A 6,597-nucleotide genomic window follows, 5' to 3' on the forward strand; every position below is an offset into this window, starting at 1 on the left:
ATGGAAAAATATATAACAGAAGTCAACTCTTCCATTTTATGTGTCAAAAGCCTCCTTAAACATGGAGCGGAATCAATTTTTCTTTACTCGTGCTGGGTTTTCTCTCTTCTTTTCTATTTTCTTTCCTTTCCTACCTTTTCTTTCTTCTGAAAATTGCAGAAGAAAGAAATTATCACATATTGTCATCTTCATGTATGTTCATACTTGTTTGAATGTGAGTCAAACATTAGACTGTAATTTAATTGAAGCCTATAAGGTTTATGCTGGGCTGGGTGTTCAGCAGCTGCATGTTATGCCTGTGGCCCTGAGTCAGAGTAAAAAGGGGCAGCATTTCAAGCAGGTGTGAAGAGGGGGGGGTTGTAAAACTGAGTCGATGATGAAGAAGAAAGTAAATTCTCTTGCCTTCATAAAGCCCTATCTTCATGAAGGTGGGAAGAGTTTGTCCACTTCAGTTTCTCTCTGTGAATTGGTTACAAAAATTTCTAAGTTTTCAGCCACTTGCAAGAATTTCAGAAAGTCAGGGAGCCAGCGTGTTAAAAGATTTTCCACAATTATTGTTATTCACAGACTCAAAAACATACATTTGAAGAACTAGAAATAAAATAATGTGGACAATGCAAGTACATTATCTTTATTATCCTTTAATGCCATCAAAGAAACAGTCTATAATGATGATTTAATTCTTACTGTAATCTCAATTCTGTGCCTGCATTCTTTATTGCTATACTTCATAAAATATAAATACATCATCTTGTGTTTTACCATAAATGGTACAGTGGTTACTGGATCAGCAACTGAATGTACCTTTTGTGTCTCTCCGGCCAGCCAATACAAATATGGCCACTTATGAAAGCATACTACATTTTAAGTGTTCAGTTTCCCTTTAATTCAGGCAGCATGATCCAAAATCTTGCTGGAATCTTGCTCTGTGTTTTGCTTGAGATCTTAGCTGTAAAGAACAGTAAGGTTCTTCTTGCAGAAGGAGGAGGCAAGGTTCTCCCTCTGTGAAGGAATGGAACGACTCTGACCCAAAATTCAGTGTCTTTCAATGATCTGCCATAAGAGTAGAGCTACCTAAAAGGAGACCCTAGTTCCACAGGGGCTCTGGATGCTTCCACCCAACAGTTCAGAAAGCTTTCCAGACCATGCTGATTAGCTTCTTGACATATAGAAAGATGTATTGCACCCTTCTCTAGTCCACCTTCTCTTGCCACTCCAAGACCATCAGCAGCAGAGGGCATTGCTCAGATACCTGCCCAGACATATGCAGCAGCCTGGAAATTAATAGAAGCAGTTGGAATTGAACTGTGCAGAACCTTGAACGGCAGCTGCCAATGCAATCTGTGATTTAATTGTCAATAATTATCAACAGTTCATCTAAAGGATCAACTATGTTCCAAAGGTGGGTGATAGCATGAAACATGAATAAGCCATGGGAGTGCGTACTTAGCCAAAATGTCCCGGGTTTCAAGTGGTAGCCACCCAACAGTATATTTAAATAAACAAGTTTGTACCTTCCATATAGTAGCACAGCTATTTTATAATTTGGCAACATACTGGAACAATTGTGTTTGATTATTTTGCTTTTACAATTATTTCCTAATTGCAAGCCATTACTGATGTATTTTAAGAACAATTTGCTTTGTCACCGGATGTTAAAGGCAGGTAAAATACATTGCTTAGAGAAAGTTAGAAATTGCTTTCTTTCTCCTGCCTTGGGAATTACAGATGTTTCAGTGTTCTTGCTTCCTTTGCAGACATTGGCCTTTAGCTTTTGAATTATTTTAGCCCAAGGATCAAAGTAAAAAAAGATCTTCCTTGGCTGCCAAATGTCAGTGCATCTCTGGTTTGCGGGAACAGCCTTGTTTTACAGGAGAAAAAAGAATATTTTAAAATACCCTGGTACCAGTTAGGAACGTATTAGTACAACTCTAATTATAAACTGGAATGTGTCACAATTAAATGAGTTATGATCTGGCAAGGACCTGCAAACTATAGTCAGATACTTAATAAAGTTTAGACATGCAGCTGTGAAGACTCCTGGATCCTTGCCACCTTTTATTAGAGTGGCTCCCAGCAACGCTGCTGTAGTTAAGGGTCTGTCAGCATTTCCATTATAAAACCCCATTTTTTTAGGGCTTTGTAACTTGCCCATTTTAAATCGCATCAAGCTGAAACTTGACATTAAAATTGTCAGGAATAATTTCTTTTAATACAAAAATGTTACTTACATCTCTGTTCTGTCTTAGATTCAGAGAGGTAAAGAAAATAAAGTAAGTGCATGTCATGTTTTATTAGAAACTTATTTTTGTTATACCTAAAAAAAAAAAAACCCAAAAAATAAGCAGAGCTTAAGTTTGAAAAATAAATATTTTTAGCCCCTTAGGGCTGAATTCTGCTCTTGGATTCCCACTGAGGCATAAGCAGAGAGTACAAAAGATGGCATTACATCCTAGTCTCTGAATCTACTGTCTTGAATCTGACCTACAATTTTATATGAACTAACAAGATGGTTTGAATAAAACACCAGCTGATTATCAACATTGTGCATTGTGGTCTTTTGTGCTTCTTTTTTAGTTCAGTTTACATTTTAGATTTTACAACAGACTTTTCATTTCATTTCCTATTTGTTTTCTACCAAGGGCTCAGGTAGTTCAGTCAGAGGTTTATATGCCCCTGAAACAATGCAGATTTATACCACCTGAGGACCTGCTACTCAGCTGGTTACACATTTTAAAATGGTGATCACATATCAGGAAAGAATATGATCTTTCAGTCCAGATGAGCCTGAAAATCTATTGGGGAAACTGAGGGAGGGATTTCTTGTAGAGGCTGAGATTTTTTTTTTTACACTGCTATCAAAGGGACAAAGACCAGCTTTGTTAGCCACTAGAAGCAACCTAGTAATTGGGGAAATTATACTCTCCAAGACAGCAGAAGTGCCAGACACCTGCATATGCTGTCAAACCATCACCCAGTCATACCATTCCAAGTCATGCAAGCTACTGAAAAAAATGAAACATAATGAAAGATATAGTAAGCATTGATACCTAAGCTTTAGGTATTGGGAATATTACATGTGTCAGCACATAGGCAGTTCAATGGTTGCAGCCCCAGCATAACCAGCGCCCCTGTGTACCGAATCCAGCTATTCTAGGCAACCTACAGTCAGAGCATGAAGCATAAACAGCTACTTGACCTGACATGCCCTTATATCTTGCCCCTGTCTCTTTACAGATTGTCTCTCATCTCTTTAGTTGCAGCTCTCTCTGGTTTACAATCCTCAGTCTGGCATATCCCTTAGTTCCTCTTGTTCCTGCTGCCTCTGTATCCCGTGTTTGATACCTGTTCCCTGCTCTCAACATTCTTCTATGCCTGAGCGTGACTGTCTGCATCCTATCTACCAATCAGATATACGACCATAAGGGACTGACTTTGAGTGGTTTTAGCATGACAAATTCAAGGTCACATCAGTGGCCTTAGCAAAAGAGTAAGCTAATGTGTTTAGCTTTAGAGTTTGTGTTGGGCTAAAATGCATGCAGGATTGGTTACCACAGCTCAGCTGACGCACAATAACTGGTTAATCCTTTTGTTACCTGATAGTGCATCTGAGAACAACCTTTGAAAATCCAGCCTCAAGTAACTCCTCCCACTTCTTCCTCTCTCCCCACTGCCCTCAGATCCTCAGAGCGGTAAGCTTGGTCTTTGGTTCCTTCAATGGTCTGTCAGGAACAAATCAGCTGGCTGTAAAATTCCGTGGCTTTCTAAAAGGCAAGTAAAATTACTTGGACAGATTACATCAAACCTGATGTACTGCAGCACATGCTGCATGAGGTGTCACAAGCAGCAGCAGCAGAGGTCTAATGCTGAAGTCACGGTTTTAGTGAAAGACAGTAACTCCAATCAAGCCTTGGTCTCACCATTAGGATTCATAAAGTTAGAGAACTCAGTAGAGTACATGTGGGTGTCTCACAGAGCAGTACATTAGCACCCTTTCAGCAGCCAGAGTAAAACTTCAGCCCTCTGTTGTGTTGAGTTTCATTAGCCAGTGTCTCTCATTCGTTCAGTTCAAGCACTACATTCTCACCCTTTAATTTACCCATTTTATTACGGGGTTCATTCTCACCTCCCAGGTTCAAATGAAGCAGCTTATTGGCATTTTTGCTTAAAGTGTGAAATCAAAGTTGTGCATTATCAAAGTGCTGAGCACTGGATTATTTTCCAAGCATTCCAGGAATACTCATCAGGCAGAGTCTGAAAATCAGGCAGGTTGCATAGAACAGCCTACAGTACGAAACTATGACGGTAACAGCTCAATCCTCCTGGCCATGCCTCAGGGAGTGCTTTGACAGCAGAGGCACATAGACACTAACAAACTTAGAGTGATTTGCCTCGCTCACCAGCTCCCCCAGGACCGAGACATCTCTGACAGTGTCAAAATCACAGCAACAGGTACCACAAATTTTAGGGGCAAAAAGCCTCTTTTTGGTCTATAAGCTGGTGTGTTCACTTCTTTTCTTCAGTCAGATGGTTGTTTTCTTGACAAGTTCAGAAGAGGCAGTTTAAAAATATTTTTGGCATGGAGGAAAATAGGACCTTAGTCTAGCTTAAGCTGTTACAAGATTGTCTGTATTTCTTCTGTATTCATAATTTTAAAAGTAGCCTTAAGTCTTAATATTCAAACACTTCTAGCCCCTGAAAAGCTGTTGGTAGGAGAATGCTAGAGCAAATCATTGCAGCAGGAGTGTAATGCTGACTGGCCAGGTAAGTGGGAACAGTTCTGGTGGAAAAGTACCTTGTTGATGTCTTGGCAGTTGGTCTCTGGGAGCCCACCTCCTTCGCTTTTTGCTCCACATTAGCATGACGGAAAGACATTGTTCTGCCAGGTATACACTATGACCCACAACGGCAGGCTGCTCCTCAAGGAGGATCTGTAAGTCTTCAAAGGGCAAAACAACAGACAAGGTGGATATGACTAGAGGGTTAACAAATGCTTGCTTGGGAGCACTTGTTGGGCTTGCACAGCCCATGTCCAGGCTCAGGGATGAAGGCAGTGGCAGGCCTAGGCAGGTGGTGGCTGTGGCCAGAGCAGGACCTTGTGTGCACAGGGCTGATGGGCATCACCAATCGCCCACTCACCTCCAAGCTCCAGATGACACAGTTACGGTATCACACACAGGTATGCAGAAGCTAGAGGTGCTTCATGGTTTGGGGTAATGGAAACAGAAGTGGAAGACTAATGGAAGCAAGAGATGAGCTATTGAGAGACTTGAAAACGGGATTTGAAGCTCACTTCTCACTTACCTTCTTAGTGAAGTTCTTCCAGACTTTGGGAGAGGTGGTTCCTAAAACTACCTTAACTGACACTATACAAAGGTTTCCTTTAATAGCTGCATTATTCTGTGAAAATGGCTTTAAAATACTATGAAACTCTATTGTTTAACTGTGTAAAGTACTTTGCAGCACAATTTTAATCATCTGCGTTTTTTCATATCAAATAACAATCTTGTTAAATTTTAAGGAGATTGTTTGCAGCAGTACCTTTCATCTCTCTCAAGTCATGCATTTTCAAATGACTCTGTCCTAATCTGCTGGAGAAACTGACCTTTTCTTAATACCATGCCAATTTTGTGGTTCCCAGAAGGTGATTCCTTTGTGTGAATTCTGGTGAAATTAATTGCAGAGAATATCTTCCATGGAGGAAACCAGAATCTGAGTCAAACAGTGTCAGGAGACTTGACAGCAGCTACGTTCCAGATCACTGTTTGCAGCAGCAGGCTGCAAAGACAAGCCAAGTGCCCACATAATAATTTCCACTGTAGTCATCAGGAGCAGTCTGTGTGTATGCAGCCAGTCAGTAGACAGAGCATAAAAGTTATCCCTGGTGGAAGGAAATTCGAGCAGGAAGGGTCATATTGAGGCAGCCTAAGATCCACCCAGCTCCCTGTAGATGAAGATAAACACATTCTGATGTCTTCAGGAAGGTCCAAAGCACAGCGACAGAGAGATAGTTACAAGGAAATATTACGTGGAAGGGGCTGCTCAGACAGGCTTATTATTCAACATGGAAAACACAGTAAACTGCAAAAAAGAAGTCATCTGCACAAACAGTAACTGTTAACTTCAGTATCATGCGAAAAGTTAAACTACCATAAATAGTTAATATTTGTCTTAAATCAACATGTATGGCTTCATCTACTATGGAAATGCATTGTCTTTGCTTTATAGAACTAAAGGGAAGAGTATAAATAACAAGCCCTAGTACTGCTTAAGTGTCATAAAATGAACAGCTGAAAAAAGGAATTCTTCAGGTCACATCGGTTTGCATGTCAAAGTCTGGGCAATTAATGGCATTGGAACGCTGAGTGAAAAAAAAGCTGGCAAAACTGTAATATTCTGACACCTTGAACTACCACCTGTAATCACCATGAGCCTATTGAAAGCCAACAGGTCACTGAGATAAGGTCTAATAATATTTTCTAGCAATGTGCCCTATATTTATGCTTCCAGTGGAAAGGTGAAATGCAGCAATAAGGAGAATTGATCTATTGCAGATCATCAGTTATTCCAGCATTTTGGTCTTTCATGGTCTGACAA

General features: G+C 40.3%; 1 long non-coding RNA gene across 1 annotated transcript; it reads right to left on the reverse strand.

The window, feature by feature from the left end:
- Positions 1–717: 717 nt before the first annotated feature.
- Positions 718–5,852, reverse strand: LOC128850487 (uncharacterized). The gene is made up of 4 exons (XR_008447895.1): positions 5,606–5,852; positions 4,796–4,939; positions 3,597–3,764; positions 718–1,274 (listed from the first exon to the last, which is right to left on the reverse strand). It is a non-coding gene; the product is annotated as an uncharacterized LOC128850487 (long non-coding RNA).
- Between the last annotated feature and the right edge of the window lie 745 nt (positions 5,853–6,597).

The sequence above is a fragment of the Cuculus canorus genome, chromosome Z (genome assembly GCF_017976375.1).
Source record: "Cuculus canorus isolate bCucCan1 chromosome Z, bCucCan1.pri, whole genome shotgun sequence".
NCBI lineage: Eukaryota > Metazoa > Chordata > Aves > Cuculiformes > Cuculidae > Cuculus > Cuculus canorus.